This window comes from Nomascus leucogenys, chromosome 15, assembly GCF_006542625.1.
Source record: "Nomascus leucogenys isolate Asia chromosome 15, Asia_NLE_v1, whole genome shotgun sequence".
In the NCBI taxonomy this organism is placed as follows: Eukaryota; Metazoa; Chordata; class Mammalia; order Primates; family Hylobatidae; genus Nomascus; species Nomascus leucogenys.
The window spans coordinates 79,745,333-79,764,783 of record NC_044395.1 but is presented as its reverse complement, the minus strand read 5'-3'; the positions used below and the strand labels follow the sequence as shown (position 1 = coordinate 79,764,783).

At 41.1% G+C, this 19,451-nt stretch overlaps 1 pseudogene; it reads left to right on the top strand.

Annotated features, from left to right (window-relative positions):
• Window positions 1-1,239: 1,239 nt before the first annotated feature.
• On the top strand, window positions 1,240-2,205 carry LOC100607739 (annotated as a pseudogene).
• Window positions 2,206-19,451: the final 17,246 nt, after the last annotated feature.

The window sequence follows — 19,451 nt, the reverse complement described above, 5'->3', positions numbered from 1 at the left end:
ACAATACCTTAAAACTCTCAATCAGCAGCTGTTATTCTCCCAGATTAGACCTAATCCTCATTCTCCAGTTGAAATCTGCATGAACATCTCTCTTTATACTCTAAGCCCTACCCATCTCCTGTTTCCCACCATGGACTTCTCTCATACAAATGTTTACAGCAACAAAGAACAAAGATCTCCTGAGAGAAAGAATGAAATTGGTTTACATTGTGTATACCCAGCAGAACACTTGGCACTCCCCCATAGATATTCCAACACTTCAATTACCTTTTTCAGCGGCACTAAAAGACCTTGCCCTCACTTACTCTTTCCTCTGCTATACGGCTGAGCAATTCAGCTCAGACCCACACCCTACACAAACACTATATACAAAATGCTTCTAGATGTTCAGCATAACCACAACAAGTCCTCATTTTAAAGACACATCAGTGGTCAATTTCAGGCTGAGGCACACATCAATAATTCTTTTCAGCACAGATAGAGCTGTCCACAAATAGAATTCTAATGAATGAAATTTTCTTCATCTAATTACACTTATGTGTTCTAATGATGTACATAGTGCTTTCATTTTTATTTTCCATTTCACCAAAATCTACCAGTACCATTAGGCTCCTCATGCATGCATTCATTCATTGAATGAATATTTATGAAGAGCACAGAGTGCTGCTCATGGAAATAGGCACTGGGAGTATAAAATGTAAAATGTGGTCCTGTCTGCAATGACTGACACACTGAGTTATTTCTCACCCATCAGGCCCAGCCACTTTCACACGTATCCTAGCGAAGGTCACATTTTCCTCTGGCTCATAATGCATGGTCTTCTTTCCTGTCCATGGATGATCAGTCCTAGTCATGAGGGTGTCACAACTACCTCTTTGTGTATCTGAATTCCTCCACCTGAGAGAAAATGTTAGGCCCAGGATACAGTAACGATCTGGTCCACAGCCCTGGCCGGATGAGTGAGGGTGTTTTGATCATAAGGTTACTCCCATGTCCGTACAGAAATTGTGTGGCAGCAGAGAGAGGTCAGACTTCAGAATCAATAAGAACTGGATTTCAAACTGTATTTGAGGACCCCCACCTTTTGATAGGTGATTTATTCTCTGCGAGCCTCTGTTTCTCCTTAAAATAAGGACAGTAAATCCCACATGGCAGGGTGGTGGGGAGAATCAGAGATCAAACACCTGGTGATCACATCTGGTTTGTGTTCCCAGGGACACCAGACTAGGGTTTCTGAGCATGGACACAACCATCTCAGCCTTGGGTACAGAACTGACACCAATCAACGAAACTGAGGAGACTCCTTGCTACAAGCAGACCCTGAGCCTCACGGTGCTGACGTGCATCATTTCCCTTGTCGGGCTGACAGGAAACGCGGTTGTGCGCTGGCTCCTGGGCTTCCGCATGCGCAGGAACGCCCTTTCCATCTACACCCTCAGCCTGTCCATGGCCGACTTCCTCTTCCTCAGCGGCCACATTATACGTCCCCGTTACGCCTCATCAATAATGTCCATCCCATCTCTCTAATCCTCTAGCCTGTGATGACCTTTCCCTACTTGTCAGGCCTGAACATTCTAAGCGCCATGAGCACCGAGCGCTGCCTGTCAGTCCTGTGGCCCATCTGGTACCGCTGCCGCCGCCCCAAACACCTGTCAGCGGTCGTGTGTGTCCTGCTCTGGGCCCTGTCCCTGCTGCGGAGCATCCTGGAGTGGATGTTCTGTGACTCCCTGTTTAGTGATGCTGATTCTGTTTGGTGTCAAACATCAGATTCATCACAGTTGCGTGGCTGATTTTTTTATGTGTAGTTCTCTGTGTGTCCAGCCTGGTCCTAGTGGTCAGGATCCTCTGTGCACCCCAGAAGATGCCGCTGACCAGGCTGTACGTGACCATCCTGCTCACAGTGCTGGTCTTCCTCCTCTGCGGCCTGCCCATTGGCATTCAGTGGGCCCTGTTTCCGGGATCTACGTGGACTGGGAAGTCTTATATTCTCATGTTTATCTAGTTTCCGTTTTCCTGTCGTCTCTTAACAGCAGTGCCAACCCCATCATTTACTTCTTCGTGGGTTCCATTAGGCAGCATCAAAATTGGCAGAACCTGAAGCTGGTTCTCCAGAGGGATCTGCAGGACACGTCTGAAGTGGATGAAGGTGGAGGGCGGCTTCCTCAGGCAACCCTGGAACTGTCGGGAAGCAGATTCAGGCAGTGAGGAAGAGCCTCTGCCCTGTCAGTCAGATGGGACTTTGAGAGCAACGCTGCCCTGCCACCCTTGACAATTATATGCGTCTTTCTTAGCCTTCTGCCTCAGAAATGTCTCAGTGGTTCTTCAAGGTCTTCGAATAGATGTTTATCTAACCTGACAATTGAGGTTTTCACCCATGGAAAGCATTAGTCTGACAGTACAATGTTTAGATTCTCCTTGATATTACCAACACATTTTCCCTGTTATCTTACACTGAGTCTTTCTTACTGAACACTTTTTCTATAATTTTCATTGTAATGCATGGAGTTCCTGTCCAAAACCTTAAAACTCTTCTTTATACTTGTTTGTACCTGATTATATCAAAAAGGAAGATTCCTTATTAATCTGTCAGACTATGTTCCCCTAAAAATCATGCTCCCTTTTATGACTGGAGGTATTACTGCAGTTGGTAACTCGATTCTGAATAAGTGAGTTCTGCTATCTCTAAGTTCCATTGAATTCTCATATATAGAGCAAAATAATGTATTTAGAGACAAACTCTCTCTTCATAAAAACAGTCTAGGGAATTGGTTTTATGAAAAGTCCTCTGCTGTCATTTGTCCACAGAATGGTGACATGTTGGCCTTGGTTTCTGGCAAAGATGACCATGGCCCCTTCCCCTTAAGAACTGGTAAGTTCTTATTTAGCTCTTCCCGGACTAATGGACCAGTGAGGAGCCCATAAATATGCCCCACCAGTTCAATTTGGCCATTGGAAGCCTCAGTATTGGTTTCAAAGTGGAAATTATCTTGAAAATCATTTATTTGCTTACACATTGTTTCAGTTACAGGAGAATTCTCCACACTTCTAGGGTTTGTATAAATTGTTCTGGCTTAACTTTCATTTAGTTTTATGGCTGTTAACATGAGAAGCAACACTGAAAACATCTGACCTTTCCATGCTAACGTCAATTATAGTATCTGGATAATAACTTACAGTTTGTACAAAATTCTAATACATGCTGTGACATAGATGAACCCGGAAACATCATGCTCAGCATTATAAGCCAGACACCAAAGAACAATACTGTAAGTTCAAATTTTATGAGGTATTGAAACTAGGAAATTCATGAATACAGAAAATAAATTAGGAGGAGCCTGGTGCTGGATAGTGGAGAGAATGAGTAGCCATTATTTAATGAGTACAGAATTTCTGTGTGGAATAATGAAAAGTTCTTAAAGGGCACAGTGGTAACAGTTACAATTTATTTTGAATGTACTTACTGACACTGAATTGTACACTTTAAATGGTTATAGTTGTAAAATGTATGTTATGTAAATTTTACCACAATTAAAAATGTAATTTTAGAAATGGAATCAGTACAAAATTCAGAACTATTTTCTACCAGTGGTTATTTCTTCCCCAGATAACTCGAGCAGACAGAAGAGACATCAAGAGAAGATGTGACATCACAGCTGGCTCTGTGCTTCTCACCGACAGTGAGGCTGCCCCTCAGATTGACCCTCACTGAGGGGAGCTGACACATGCCATTTGAATGCAGGAGAGACATTACAAAGGAGCTATGAAAGCAATAAAGAGGTATATAGTTTTCAATTTGTCCAAACAAATTTATTGGTGGCTCCTATCACACTGTTCACAATGTTGAACTCAGGTCCCCTCAGTCCAGATCCATTCCTCTTCCAGGCCCAGCACTCTGCTGATGCTGAATCCTATCTATCCACTCTCAACTTTCAAATGCTGTATGAGAACGTGGCTGTAGGGGAGGGTTTCCTAAAGGTCGAAGGAAGCAGGAAGGCAATGTTTGCAGCCAATTCTCCAAGCAAGGAGCTTTTCAGACTGAGGGTTATTGGGAGAGTCCACTCTGGAACTCTGTGATATCAATTGTACAGTCTTGGCTAAAGATGTTGTCTATCACGAGGAATTCTGTAGAGAATTTTCACCTGGCAATTGACTCAAATAATTTTGTTCCTCACATGAAAAACTGCTTATTTTGATGTTAGTGACATTCTTTTTCTTTGACAGAAGAAAACTTTAGCTTCATGAAAGCTTAGATACTGTCCCTGAAGCCCGTTCTGAACTCACTTGGCCTCACATGTTGCTCTACAGCACTTGTAAGAGTGTACTTGAATTATCTGTCCACACATCTTTCTCTTCTACCACACTCTGAGGTCTTTTTTTTTTTTCGAGACAGAGTCTCGCTCTTTCACCCAGGCTGGAGTGCAGTGGCGCGATCTCGGCTCACTGCAGGCTCCGCCCCCCGGAGTTCAGGCCATTCTCCTGCCTCAGCCTCCCGCGTAGCTGGGACTACAGGCGCCCGCCACCTCGCCCGGCTAATTTTTTGTATTTTTAGTGGAGACGGGGTTTCACCGTGTTAGCCAGGATGGTCTCGGTCTCCTGACCTCGTGATCCGCCTGCCTCGGCCTCCCAAAGTGCTGGACTCTGAGGTCTTTAAGAGCAGGGATTCATGTCTTTGAATTTCTAGTGCAACAGCCTAGGTGTGAAATTTAGAAAATACTCGGTATTTTTCTCAAGCAGCTCCCACCTGATAATCGCAGGGTCATCCAGCATCTTGCAAAGGCTGGCTCAGTCACCAGGTCTCACTGGAACTCCTACAGGCACCTTCCACTTAACAGTGTCCTCTGCAGTTGGTCATTCTGAGAACAGCTGTTCCCTTTCATTGGAGGTCTGCTCACTGCGTCTGGGAAGAAGAATGGAGGGGATGCAGGAGTTGGCTTATGAGCTGCCTTCTTTACCAGGCCAATGATATCATTTCCTCTTGGTTTCATATGGAGGAGGAGCACGCAGTACATCCAGGAGTTTTCTTCAGAAAGTGAGAAAATACATGAAAGTCTCTCTTGGCACTTTTTAGGGAGCTGCCATTCATGACTATATTTTAGGCATGAATTCAACAAACATTGAATCATAATTCATCAGGCACTGTGCTAATTCTACATAAAAGCAAACATCTTTCAAATAAGTCTCTCACTAATACATTCTATCTGTATAATTAATCCTTTCCACTTCATGAAGCAAATACATTGACTGATGCCAAGCAAATGCTGAGTCTTCATGGCCATTCACTGATGCTCTAGTACACTGGGCACAAGGGCACTGAGTCATCAGCCTCACAAGAACCAATTCAGTCTGTTTCTTGCCCTGCTTTTGCCAATTAGGCTTGTGAATATAATTTCCTAATTTATCAACATACAGCACAGATCAATGAAAAAATAGTATGAATGAAGAATTGCAGTTTCCATAAAAACTAACGTGAATGATCAAATGGAAAATAAAAGCAGGTTCCAAAATTATTGTTAGTTTAGTAGGTGTGAGTCTTCCAACTCTACAAGATTAAACAAAAATGAGCAATATTGAACAATTTCCTAAGACAGAATGCTATGCATCTGATGCTAAGATCTACACTTAAACTAATTCAAACTGCAGATTACAGACAATGATTGATAGATACGCTTTCAGCCAGACAGAGCAGAATTCTATTTGCTGAACCCTACACAAAGGATTGTTCTACAGTCTAGTTCTATTATAGTGAATGAATTCTAGGTAAAATTGAAATATTCATGTTACAAATGTATCCTTTTTATAAATACTGATTAACAGACATTTTCAATTAATCTATCTACTTACACTCCTGAATATATCATTAAGTGGGCTTTTCATAGCAATACCTATCACTTTTTCTACTGTTTGTTGTATAAATATATACTGAGCATCTTCTATCCTCTAGCTTGCATGCCACATACTTGGGAGTCAAAGTAAACATACCCACATTCCCAGAGCACACAGCCTGTGAAGGAAGGACACTAGTGCAGGAAAGACTGCCTCCCAGTGTGACATATGCTATCCAAGCATTGTGTTTGTGGCTCAAGGGTGTTCAGAGGACAGGGTATCTAAAAATTCCAAGTTATCTTGCTGCCATCCTGAAGAGGAATGCCACACCCAAGCACCCAGCTGAAGCAGGACAACATGATTTTAATAAATTAGAGAATATTCACGCCAGGCACGGTGGCTCACGCCTGTAATCCCAGCACTTTGGGAGGCCGAGGGGGGCAGATCACGAGGTCAGGAGATCGAGACCATCCTGGCTAACACGATGAAACCCTGTCTCTACTAAAAATACAAAAAATTAGCCAAGTATGTTGGTGGGTGCCTGTAGTCCCAGCTACTTGGGAGGCTGAGGCAGGAGAATGGCATGAACCCGGGAGGCGGAGCTTGCAGGGAGCAGAGATCGCACCACTGCACTCCAGCCTGGGCGACAGAGCGAGACTCTGTCTCAAAAAATAAACACACACACACACACACACACACACACACACACACACAAAAGAATATTCACCAGGTGGCTACTCATGCAAGACAACAATATCAGCAACGGTTTTATAATTGATGACTGAATAGGCTGAATCTTACAACAGCCCTCATTCTATAGTACAACAGCACACCAATGCAAAATTCCTGAAAGTATTTTCAAGAGACCCTGCAGGTGCTTATTACCCTATGTTCCAGCAGAAGAAGCCCTTGCCTCCAAGCAAACCCAATTCAGCATCTAGAAATCCCAGGATAGGTAGAGAAGCAGAATGTGTAAGTTCTAGAATGGGAAGAACACTGGACTTGGTTTCAGGGATTTGGGATTCTCAAGCTGACTGCATGGCCAACATGAGTCACGTGCTTGTTCCAGGCAAGCCGAGCAGATAGTGAGGTTATGGGATTGCCCCACTCTGAAACTGTGCCATTTGTGCATTTGTGCTCAGGTATCTCTTTTCAGAATATGCTGGTAAAGTGTGACTTTACCATAACCATAGGCTGAAGATAACTAGTGTTGTGATCCAGGCCACCTGAGAAATTCACATCACTACACAATGACAATAATCACAGTAAGCATATATTCTTCTCACCTATGTGGCAGCGCTCTAGAATCCAGAGACTGCTGTGATGCTTGTTCTATATGACGGTGTGGTATCAGTTGGGCACCATTGTTGTCAATGTATCAATGCTTGCTATAGATATAGGTGGAATTTGTTTGCTGTTATCTAGCAGTGACAGCGGAGTATAGAAGAAGAAATCTCAATGCTCATGCCCATCATATTGGTCCAATTGTTCTGAAACCTTGCAGGATGCAAACACAAGGAAGGAGAGAAAAGACACAGCAGATCTCATTTCTAAGTGTCTATGTAGAAGTGAGTGGATCATGGAAGGCTTTGTGTAATAGGTAGAATTTTAACTGATGACTACAATTGACCCAGCATTATTATTATTATTATAATTGTACCTGCTGTAAATTTTGCCAGTCACCTACATTTTTGTATTGGGCAAGGAGAGTTAAACAGGATTTGGAAAGATGGAAATGCGGAAAGAAATAATTTACAGTGGCACTGTTAATAATAGCATAGAGTTTTTTAGGGAATGGTGAAGAATTCATACATGAGTTTTATTTCTTGTGTTCCCCGCCCCATGTATTTTGGTCATGGTGGCAATATTCCTCTTATATAGAATCATAAGGCTGGAGTGCTCTGAATAATGAGCATTATCTTTTGTGGAACTGAAGTGATAGGGCTTGCTGTTAGGTTTGTGATATTCATAGGAGTGAACTCTATAATAATATAAAGTCCAGAGAGGGCCAGGCAGGACAGGCCAACAGGACAAGCCACAAAGTCAATTCCCTTCTCTCCTCACCCTCCTCACAGGGATATGTCCAGCCCTCCAGGGTCAGAAGGCATGGATAAAAATACAAAAAAAAGTGTGGGGGTTAGGGGAGAAGAGAGAAGCAATAGAATGCAGCCCCTTCTCTGGAGCAGCATTTTTACCTGCAAAAGGCCCACACTGGGAGTAGGGGAGATAGTTAATCTTTGAATTAAATTCACCATTGTAATTATCACATCAAAATTTAAATCTAAACTCTGCATAGCCTTGAAATGGATGTCCAAAAATTCCTATTCAAATTCTGTGTTGTCTAGAACCTCTTTGTAATGTAATTTCTATAGTGACTTGACATTTTTAAATCCTGGTAAACATGTGAGAGAATAACACATATCAACCTCAGACGTTCTGAAGTTGAAGAAAGTTGTCATTCCCATTCCAGGTGTACAGGCACCCTTGCCTCCTTATCAAAGACATGTACAATTATTGGTGAGAGTAGAGATGCATGATTCAGCCTTAAGTTGTGTCTGTAAAAGTGTATGTATTCATTTTAAGAGTTATTGGAAATAAATATGATAAAAATTTAATATGTGCTTAATTTTGTGTTGGGTTGGTGAATGCAAATTATATTACCTTCTACCTATGTACTCGGTTTACAAACTTCCTTCCAGCATACCCCATGTCCTCATTCTTGGTGACTTCAATATTCTTGGAGTGAGTCCACACAACAAACCAGTCTCTCAGTTGTTTTTAAGTTTTCATTCAGAATTAATTGTAGACTATTAAGAAGTTACTAAAATAGTACAGAGAGTTCCTGTATGCCCATCAACCAACCTAGAGCAATACTGACTTTTTAATTGAATGTATTATCAAAACCAGGAAGATGACATTGGTACCATCCAATTATCTACACTACAAATCTTATGAGATTTCACCAAATATCTACAGTGCAATCTTACCAAATTTTACCAGCATTTGCATGCACTCATTTTTAGAGTGAGATATTTCTCTATGTTTTATTCCATAACATTTCGTCACATGTGTAGATCATATAACCAGAATGACATTGAATATAGAAGTGTTTCTTCACCACAGAAGATTTCCCCTGGGTTTCCCCTACTGCCACACCCACAGTATTCTTCTTCCCAAATCCCTCTAATCACTATTCTATTCTTCATCTCTATAATTTTGTCATTTCAAAAGTGTTACATAAACAGAATCATACAGTATCTAATCATTTGACTTTGGTTTTTTTCATTCAGCATAACGTCCTCAAGATCCATGCAAGTTTTTGCAAGTATCAACAACTTATTGCTAATTTTTTATACTACTGAGTAGTGTTCCATTGTATGGATGTACTATGCTTTGTTTCATTATTGGTAAGTGGAAGGATATTGCTGTTTTTTCTAATGTGACATTTAAAAATAAAGCAGCTATAAACATATGTGTACAATTTTTTTAATTTTTACTTTAAGTTCTGGGATACATGTGCTGAATGTACAGGTTTCTTACATAGGTATACATGTGCCATGGTGGTTTGCTGCACCTATCAACTTATCATCTATGTTTTAAGCCTCACATGCGTCAGGTATTTGTCATAATGCTCTCTTTCCCCTTGCCCCCCACCCCCGACAGGCCCTCATGTGGGATGTTCCTCTCCCTGTTCCATGTTTTCTCATTGTTCAACTCCCACTTATGAGTGAGAACATGCAGTGTTTGGTTTTCTATTCCTGTGTTAGTTTGCTGAGAATGATGGCTTCCAGTTTCATCCATGTCCCTCCAAAGGACTGAACTCATTCTCTTTTATGGCTGCATACTATTCCATAGTGTATATGTGTCACATTTTCTTTATCCAGTCTATCATTGATGGGCATTTGGGTTGGTTCCAAGTCTTTGCTATTGTAAATACTGCTGCAATAAACATGTGTGTGCATGTGTCTTTATAGTAGAATGATTTATAATCCTTTGGGTATATACCCAGTAATGGGATTGCTGGGTCAAATGATATTTCCGGTTCTAGATCCTTGAGAAATCTCCACACTGTCTTCCACAATGGTTGAACTAATTTACACTCCCACCAACAGTGTAAAAGCTTTCCCATTTCTCCACAGTCTCACCAGCATCTGTTGTTTCCTGACTTTTTAATAATCTTCACTGTGGCTGGCGTGAGATGGTGTCTCATTGTTTTTATTTGCATTTCTCTAATGATCAGTGATGATGAGCTTTTTTTCATTTTTTTTTTTTTGCCACAAAAAATGTCTTCTTTTGAGAAGTGTCTGTTTATATCCTTTGCCCACTTTTTGATGAGGTTGTTTGTTTTTTCCTTGTAAATTTGTTTAACTTCGGGCAGGTGTGTTGGCTCATGCTTGTAATCCCAGTACTTTGGGAGGCCGAGGTGGGTGGATCACCTGAGGTCAGGAGTTTGAGACCAGCCTGGCCAACATGGTGAAACCCCATCTCTACTAAAAATAAAAAAATTAGCCAGGCGTGGTGATAGGCACCTGTAATCCCAACTACTCAGGAGGCTGAGGCAGGAGAATTGCTTGAACCCAGGAGGCGGAGGTTCAAGTGAGCTAAGATTGTGCCACTGCACTCCAGTCTGGGCAAGAGAGTGAGACTCCATCTCAAAATTTAAAAAAAAAAAAAAATTTTTTTAACTTCCTTGTAGATTCTGGATATTAGACCTTTGTCAGATGAGATTGCAAAAATTTTCTGCTATCCTGTAAGATGTCTGTTCAATCTGATGATAGTTTCCTTTGCTGTGCAGAAGCTCTTTAATTTAATTAGATCCCATTTGCCAATTTTGGCTTTTGTTGCCATTGCTTTTGGTGTTTCAGTCATGAAGTCATTGCCCATGCCTATGTCCTAAATGGTATTGCCTAGGTTTTCTTCCAGGGTTTTTATCGTTTTTGGTTTTACATTTAAGTCTTTAATCACTCTCGAGTTAATTTTTGTATAAGGTGTAAGGAAGGGGTCCAGTTTCTGTTTTCTGCATTTGGCTAGCCAGTGTCCCAGCACCATTCACTAAATAGGGAATTCTTTCCCCATTGCTTGTTTTTGTCAGGTTTCTCAAAGATCAAATGATTGTACCTGTGTGGTGTTATTTCTGAGGACTCTGTTCTGTTTCATTGGTCTACATATCAATTTTGTTACCACTACCATGCTGTTTTGGTTACTGTAGCCTGGTAGTATAGTTTGAAGTCAGGCAGGGTGATCCCTCCAGCTTTGTCCTCTTTGCTTAGGATTGTCTTGGCTATATGGGCTCTTTTTGGGTTCTACATGAAATTTAAAGTAGTTTTTTTTTTTAATTCTGTGAAGAAAGTCAATGGTAGCTTTATGGGAATAGCATTGAGTCTATAAATTACTTTGGGCAGTATGGCCATTTTCATGATATTGATTCTTCCTATCCATGAGCATGAAACTTTTTTCTTTTGTTTGTGTCTTCTTTTATTTCCTTGATGTTGTATTCCTAGGAATTTTATTCTCTTTGTAGCAATTGTGAACAGTAGTTTATCATGATTTGTCTCTCTGCTTAACTATTATTGATGCATAGGAATGCTGGTGATAATTGCACATTGATTTTCTATCCTGAGACTTTGCTGAAGTTGCTTATCGGCTTAAGGAATTTTGAGACTGAGATGATGGGACTTTCTAAATATACAATATTGTCATCTGCAAATAGAGACAATTTTACTTCCTCTCTTCCTATTTGAATACCCTTAATTGTTTTGTATTTGCTGATTTCCCTGGCCAGAACTTTCAATACTATGATGAATTGGAGTGGCAGAAGAGGACATCCTAGTCTTGTGCCACTGTTCAAAAGAAGTTATTCCAGTTTTCGCCCATTCAGTATGATATTGGCTATGGGTTTGTCATAAATAGCTCTTATTATTTGGAGATACGTTCCATCAATATCTAGTTTATTGAGAGTTTTGAAGGGGGCCAGCCCCTCCACACCTGTGGGAGTTTCTCTCAGGTGGGATGACAGACTGAGAAAAGAAATAAGACACAGAGACAAAGTATAGAGAAAGAACAGTGGGCCCAGGGGACCGGCACTCAGCATACAGAGGACCCGTGCCGGCACTGATCTCTGAGTTCCCTCAGTATTTATTGATCACTATCCCTACTACCTCGGTGAGGGGGATGTGGCAAGACAACAGGGTAATAGTGGGGAGATGGTCAGCAGGAAAACATGTGAGCAAAGGTCTCTGTGTCATAAATAAGTTTAAGGAAAGGTGCTGTGCTTTGCTGTGCGTGTACACAAACATCTCGGTGCATTAAAGAGCAGTATTGCCACCAGCATGTCTCACCTCCAGCCTTAAGGCGGTTTTCTCCTATCTCAGTAAATAGAACATATAATCAGGTTTTACACCGAGACATTCCATTCCCAGGGACCAGCAGGAGACAGATGCCTTCCTCTTATCTCAATTGCAAAGAGGCCTTTCTCTTTCACTAATCTGCCTCAGCACAGACCCTTTATGGGTGTCAGCTGGGGGACATCAGGTCTTTCCCTTCCCACGAGGCCATATCTCAGGCTATCACATGGGGAGAAACCTTGGACAATACCTGGCTATCCTGGGCAGAGGTCCCTGCGGCCTTCCACAGTGTTTTGTGTCCCTGGGTACTCGAGATTAGAGAATGGCGATGACCTTTTCCAAGCATACTGCCTTCAAGCACTTTTTTAACATAGCACATCCTGCACAGTCCTAAATCCATTAAACCTTGAGTCAACACAGCACATGTCTCTGCAAGCACAGGGTTGGGGCTAGGGTTACAGATTAACAGCATCTCAAGGCAGAAGAATTTCTCTTAGTACAAAACAAAATGGAGTTTCTTATGTCTACTTCTTTCTACATAGACACAGTAACAGTCTGATCTCTCTTTCTTTTCCCCACAAGTTTTTAGCATGAAGGGATGTTGAATTTTACCGAAGGCCTTTTCTGGATCTATTGAGATAATCACGTGGTTTTTGTCATCAGTTCTGTTTATGTGATGGGTTACATTTACTGATTTGCGCATGTTGAGCCAGCCTTGCATCCCAGGGATGAAGCCGACTTGATAGTGGTCGATAAGACTTCCATGTGCTGCTGGATTCAGTTTGCCAGTATTTTATTGAGGATTTTTGCATTGATGTTCTTCTGGGATATTGGCCTTAAGTTTTCTTTTTTTGTTTTGTCTCTGCTCGGTTTGGTATCAGAATGATGCTGTCTTCGTGAAATGAGTTAGGGAGAAGTCCTTCCTTTTCAGTTGTTTGAAATGGTTTCAGAAGGAATGGTAGCAGCTCCTCTTTGTACCTCTGGTAGAATTTGGCTGTGAATCTGTCTGGTCCTGGGCTTTTTTTGGTAGGCTATTAATTACTGCCTTAATTTCAAAACTTGTTATTGGTCTACCCAGGGATTTGACTTCTTCCTGGTTTGATCTTGGGAATGTATATGTGTTCAGGAATTTATCCATTTCTTCTAGATTTTCTAGTTTATTTGCATAGAGGTGTTTATAGTATGCTTTGGTGGTAGTTTGCATTTCTGTAGGTTCCATGGTGATATCCCCTTTATCATTTTTCATTTTATCTATTTGATTCTTCTTCCCTTTTTTCTTTATTAGTCTAGCTAGTGGTCTATCTATTTTGTTAATCTTTCCAAAAAGCCAGCTCCTGAATTCATTGATTTTCTGAAGGACTCTTCATGTCTCTATCTTTTTCAGTTGTGCTCTGATCTTAGTTATTTCTCATCTTCTCCTAGATTTTGAACTTGAATTAAAAGACACAGTCTGTGTCTTTTAATTGGTCTTGCTTCTCTAGTTCTTTCACTGTGATGTCAGGGTGTCAATATTAGATCTTTCCTGCTTTCTCCTGTGGGCATTTAGTACTATACATTTCCCTCTAAACAGTGCTTAACTGTGTCCCAGAGATTCTGGTAAATTGTAGGTTTGTTCTCACTGGTTTCAAAGAACTTTTTTATTACTGCCTTAATTTCATTATTTATCCAGTAGTCATTCAGGAGCAGGTTGTTCAATTTCCATGTGGCGGTGTGGTTCTGAGTAAGTTTCTTAATCTGAGTTCTAATTTGATTGCACTGTGGTCTGAGAGACTGCTTGTTATGATTTCCATTCTTTTGCATTTGCTGAGGACTGTTTTACTTCCAATTATGTGGCTGATTTTAGAATAAGTGCTATGTGGCACTGAGAAGAAAGTATATGCTGTTGATTTGGGGTGGAGAGTTCTGTCAGTTTCTATTAGGTCTGCTTGGTCCAGAGCTGAGTTCAAATCCTGAATATTCTTGTTAATTTTCTTTCTCGTTGATCTAATATTGACAGTGAGGTGTAAAATTCTCCTGCTATTATTGTGTGGGAGTCTAAGTCTCTTTGTAGGTCTCTAAGAACTTGCTTTATGAATCTGGGTGCTCCTGTATTGGGTGCATATATATTTAGGATAGTTAGCCCCTTCTTGTTTCATTGATCTCTTTACCACTATGTGATGCCTTTCTTTGTCTTTTTTGATCTTTGTTGGTTTAAAGTCTGTTTTATCAGAGACTAGAACTGCAAACCTTGCTTTTTTTTCTTTCCATTTGATTGGTAAATCTTCCTTTATCCCTTTATTTTGAGCCTATGTGTGTCTTTGCATGTGAGATGGGTCTCCTGAACACAGCACACTTATGGGTCTTGACCCTTTATTCAATTTGCCAGTCTGTGTCTTTTCATTGGGGCATTTAGCCCATTCACATTTAAAGTTAATATTGTTATGTGTGAATTTTATCCTGTCCTCATGATGCTAGCTAGTTATTTTGCACATTAGTTGATTCAGTTTCTTCATAGTGTCATAGGTCTTTATATTTTGGTGTGTTTTTGCAGTGGCTGATACCAGTTTTTCATTTCCATATTTAGTGCTTCCTTCAGGAGCTCTTGTAAAGCAGGCCTGGTGGTGACAAAATTCCTCAGCGTTTGCCTGTCAGGGAATTATTTTATTTCTCCTTTGCTTATGGAGCTTAATTTGGCTGGATATGAAATTATGGTTGGGGTGGCTGGCAAGATGGCCCAGTAGGAACAGCTCCAGTCTGCAGCTCCCAGCAAGATCAATGCAGAAGGCAGGCAATTTCTGCATTTCCAGCTGAGGTACCTGGATCATCTCGCTGGGACTTGTTAGACAGTGGGTGCAGGCCATGGAGGATGAGCCGAAGCAGGGTGGGGTGTCACCTCACCCTGGAAGCACAAGGGGTGAGGGAAATCCCTCCCCTAGCCAAGGGAAGCTGTGAGGGACCATGCCATGAGGAACAGTGCTCTCGGCCCAGATACTACGCTTTTCCCACAGTCTTTGCAACCTGCAGACCAGGAGATTCACTTGGGTGCCTACACCACCAGGGCCCTGGGTTTCGAGCACAAAACTAGCAGGCCATTTAGGCAGAAACCAAGCTAGCTTCAGGAGTTTTTTTTTGTACCCTAGTGGCATCTGTAATGCCAGTGAGGCAGAAGCATTCACTCCCCTGAGAAGGAGGCTGAAGCCAGGGAGCCAGGTGGTCTAGCTCAGTGGATACCACCCCCACGGAGCCCAGCAAGCTAAGATCCACTAGTGTCCACCATTACTGGGGCTTGAGTAGGTGGTTTTCCCTTCACAGTGTAAACAAAGCCACCTGGAAGTTCTGACTGGGTAGAGCCGACCACAGCTCAGCAAACCCACTGTAGCCAAAATGCCTCTCTAGAGTCCTCCTCTCTCAGAAGGGCACCTCTGAAAGAAAGGCAGCAGCCACAGTCAGGGGCTTATAGATAAAATTCCCATCTCCCTGGGACAGAGCACCTGTGGAAAGGGGTGGCTGTGGGCATTGCTTCAGCAGACTTAAACGTTCCTGCCTGCTGGCTCTGAAGAGATCAGCAGATCTCACTGCACAGCACTCGAGCTCTGCTAAGGGACAGACTGCCTCCTCAAGTGGACCCCTGACTCCTGTGCATCCTGACTGAGAGACACCTCCCAGCAGCAGTAGACAGACAACTCATAAAGAGAGTTCTGGATGGCATCTGGTGAGTGCTTTTTTGGGAATAAGCTTCCAGAGGAAGGAACAGGTAGCAATCTTTTCTATTCTGCAGCCTCCACTGGTGATACCCAGGAAAACAGGCTCTGGAGTGGACCTCCAGCAAACTACAGCAGACCTGCAGTAGAGGGGCCTGACTGTTAGAAGAAAAACTAACCAACAGAAATGAATCACATCAACATCAACAAAAAGGATGTCCACACAGAAACCCCATCTGAAGGTCACCAACATCAAAGACCAAAGGTAGATCAATCCATGAAGATGAGGAAAAACCAGTGCAAAAACACTGAAAATTCCAAAATCCAGAACACCTCTTTGCCTCCAGAGGATCACAACTCCTCGCCAGCAAGGGAAAAAAACTGGACGATGAGTTTGACGAATTGGCAGAATTAGGCTTCTGAAGGTGGGTAATAAACTCCTCTGAGCTAAAGGAGCATGTTCTAACCCAATGCAAGGAAGCTAAGAACTTTGAAAAAAAAAAAAGAGGAATTGCTAACTAGAATAACCAGTTTAGAGAAGAACATAAATGAACTGATGGACCTGAAAAACACAGCATGAGAACATTGTGAAGCATACACAAGTATCAATAGCTGAATTGATCAAGCAAAAGAAAGGATATCAGAGACTGAAGATCAACTTTATGAAATAAAGCATGAAGACAAGATTAGGGAAAAAAGGATGAAAAGGAACGAACAAAGCCTCCAAGAAATATAGGACTATGTGAAAAGACCAAACCGACATTTGATTGGTGTACCTGAAAGTGACGGGGAGAATGGAACCAAGTTGGAAAACACTCTTCAGGATATTATCCAGGAGAACTTCCCCAACCTAGCAATACATGCCAACATTCAAATTCAGGAAATACAGAGAACACCACAAAGATACTCCTCGAGAAAAGCAACTCCAAGACACATAATCATCAGATTCTCCAAGGTTGAAATGAAGGAAAAAATGTTAAGGGCAGCCAGAGACAAAGGTAGGGTTATCCACAAAGGGAAGCCCATCAGACTAACAGCAGATCTCTCTGCAGAAACCCTACAAGCCAGAAGAGAGTGGGGGCCAACATTCAACATTCTTAAGAAAAGAATTTTCAATCCAGAATTTCATATCCAGCCAAACTAAGCTTCATAAGCAAAAAAGAAATAAAATCCTTTACAGACAAGCAAATGCTTGCTGAGAGATTTTGTTACAACCAGGCCTGCCTTACAAGAGCTCCTAAAGGAAGCACTAAATATGGAAAGGAACGACTGGTACCAGCCACTGCAAAAACATACCAAATTGTAAAGACCATTCACACTATGAAGAAACTGCATCAACTATGGGAAAATTACCAGCCAGCATCATAATAACAGGATCAAATTCACACATAACAATATCAACCCTTAAATGTAAATGGGCTAAATACTCCAATTAAAAGACACAGGCTGGCAAATTAGCTAAACAACCCAGACCCATAGGTGTACTGTATTCAGGAGACCCATCTCATGTGCAAAGACACACATAGGCTCAAAATAAAGGGATAAAGAAAGATTTACCAAGCAAATGGAAAGCAAAAAAAAAAAAAAAAAAAAAGCAGGGGTTGCAATTCTAGTCTCTGATAAAACAGACTTTCAACCAACAAAGATAAAAAAGACAAAGAAGGGCAGTACATAATGGTAAAAGGATGAATGCAACAAGAAGAGATAACTATCCTAAATATATATGCACCCAATACAGGAGCACCCAGATTCGTAAAGCAAGTTCTTAGAGACCTACAAAGAGACTTAGATTTCCACACAATAATAGTGGGAGACTTTAACACCCCACTGTCAATATTAGACAGATCAACGAGAAAGAAAATTAACAAGAATATTCAGGACTTGAACTCACCTCTGTCCCAAGTGGACCTAATAGACTTCTGCAGAACTCTCCATTACAAATCAACAGAATATACATTCTTCTCAGCACCACAACACACTTACTCTAAAATTAACCAAATAATTGGAAGTAAAACAATCCTCAGCACACGCAAAAGAACAGAAATAATAATAAACAGTCTCTCAGACCACAGTGCAAACAAATTAGAACTCAGGATTAAGAAACTCACTCAAAACCCCACAACTACATGGAAACTGAACAACCTGCTCCTGAATGACTACTGGGTAAATAACAAAATTGAGGCACAAATAAATAAGTTCTTTGAAAACAATGAGAACAAAGACACAATGTACCAGAATCTCTGGGGCACAGCTAAAGCCGTGTTTAGAGGAAAATGTATACCACTAAATGCCCACAGGAGAAAGCAGGAAAGATCTAAAATTGACAGCCTAACATCACAATTAAAAGAACTAGAGAAGCAAGATCAAACAAATTCAAAAGCTGGCAGAAGACAAGAAATAAATAAGATCAGAGCAGAACTGAAGGAGATAGAGACACGAAAAACCCTTCAGAAAAATCAATGAATCCAGGAGGTGTTTTTTTGGAAGGATTACCAAAATAGATAGACCACTAGCTGAATTAATAAAGAAGAAAAAAGAGAAGAATCAAATAGACACAATAAAAAATGAAAAAGGGATATTACCACTGACCCCACAGAAATACAAACTACCATCAGATAATACTATAAACACCTCTATGAAAATATACTAGAAAATCTAAAACAAATTGATAAATTCCTGGACACATACACCCTCCCAAGACTAAACCAGGAAGAAATCAAATCCCTGAATAGACCAATGACAAGTTCTGAAATTCAGGCAGTAATTAATAGCCTACCAACCAAAAAAGCTCAGCACCAGACAGATTCACAGCTGAATTCTACCAGAGGTACAAAGAGGAGCTGGTACCATTCCTTCTAAAACTATTCCAAACAATAGAAAAAGAAGGAATCTTCCCTGACTCATTTCATGAGGCCAGCATCATCCTGATACCAAAACCTGGCAGAGACACAACAAAAAAAGAACATTTCAGGCCAATATCCCAGATGAACATCAATGCGAAAATCCTCAATAAAATACTGGCAAACCAAATCCAGCAGCACATGAAAATCCTTATCCACCACGATCAAGTCGGCTTCATTCCTGGGATGCAATGCTGGCTCAACATTCCCAAATCAATAAACGTAATCCATCACATAAATATAACCAATGACAAAAACTACATGATTACATGATTATCTCAACAGATGCAGAGAAGGCCTTCGATAAAATTCAACACCCCTTCATGCTAGCAACTCTCAATAAACTAGGTATTGATGGAACGTATCAAAAAATAATAAGAGCTATTTATGACAATCCCACAGCCAATATCATACTGAATGGGCAAAAGATGGAAGCACTCTTTTTGAAAACCAGCACAAGACACAGATGTCCTGTCTCACCACTCCTATTCAGCATAGCATTGTAAGTTCTGGCCAGGGCAATAAGGCAAAAAGTGTATTCAAATAGGAAGAAGAAAAGTCAAATTGTCTCTGTTTGCAGATGACATGATTGTATACTTAAAAAACCTGATTGTCTCAGCCCAAAATCTCCTTAAGCTGATAAGCAACTTCAGCAAAATCTCAGGATACAAAACCAATGTGCAAAACTCACAAGCATTCCTATA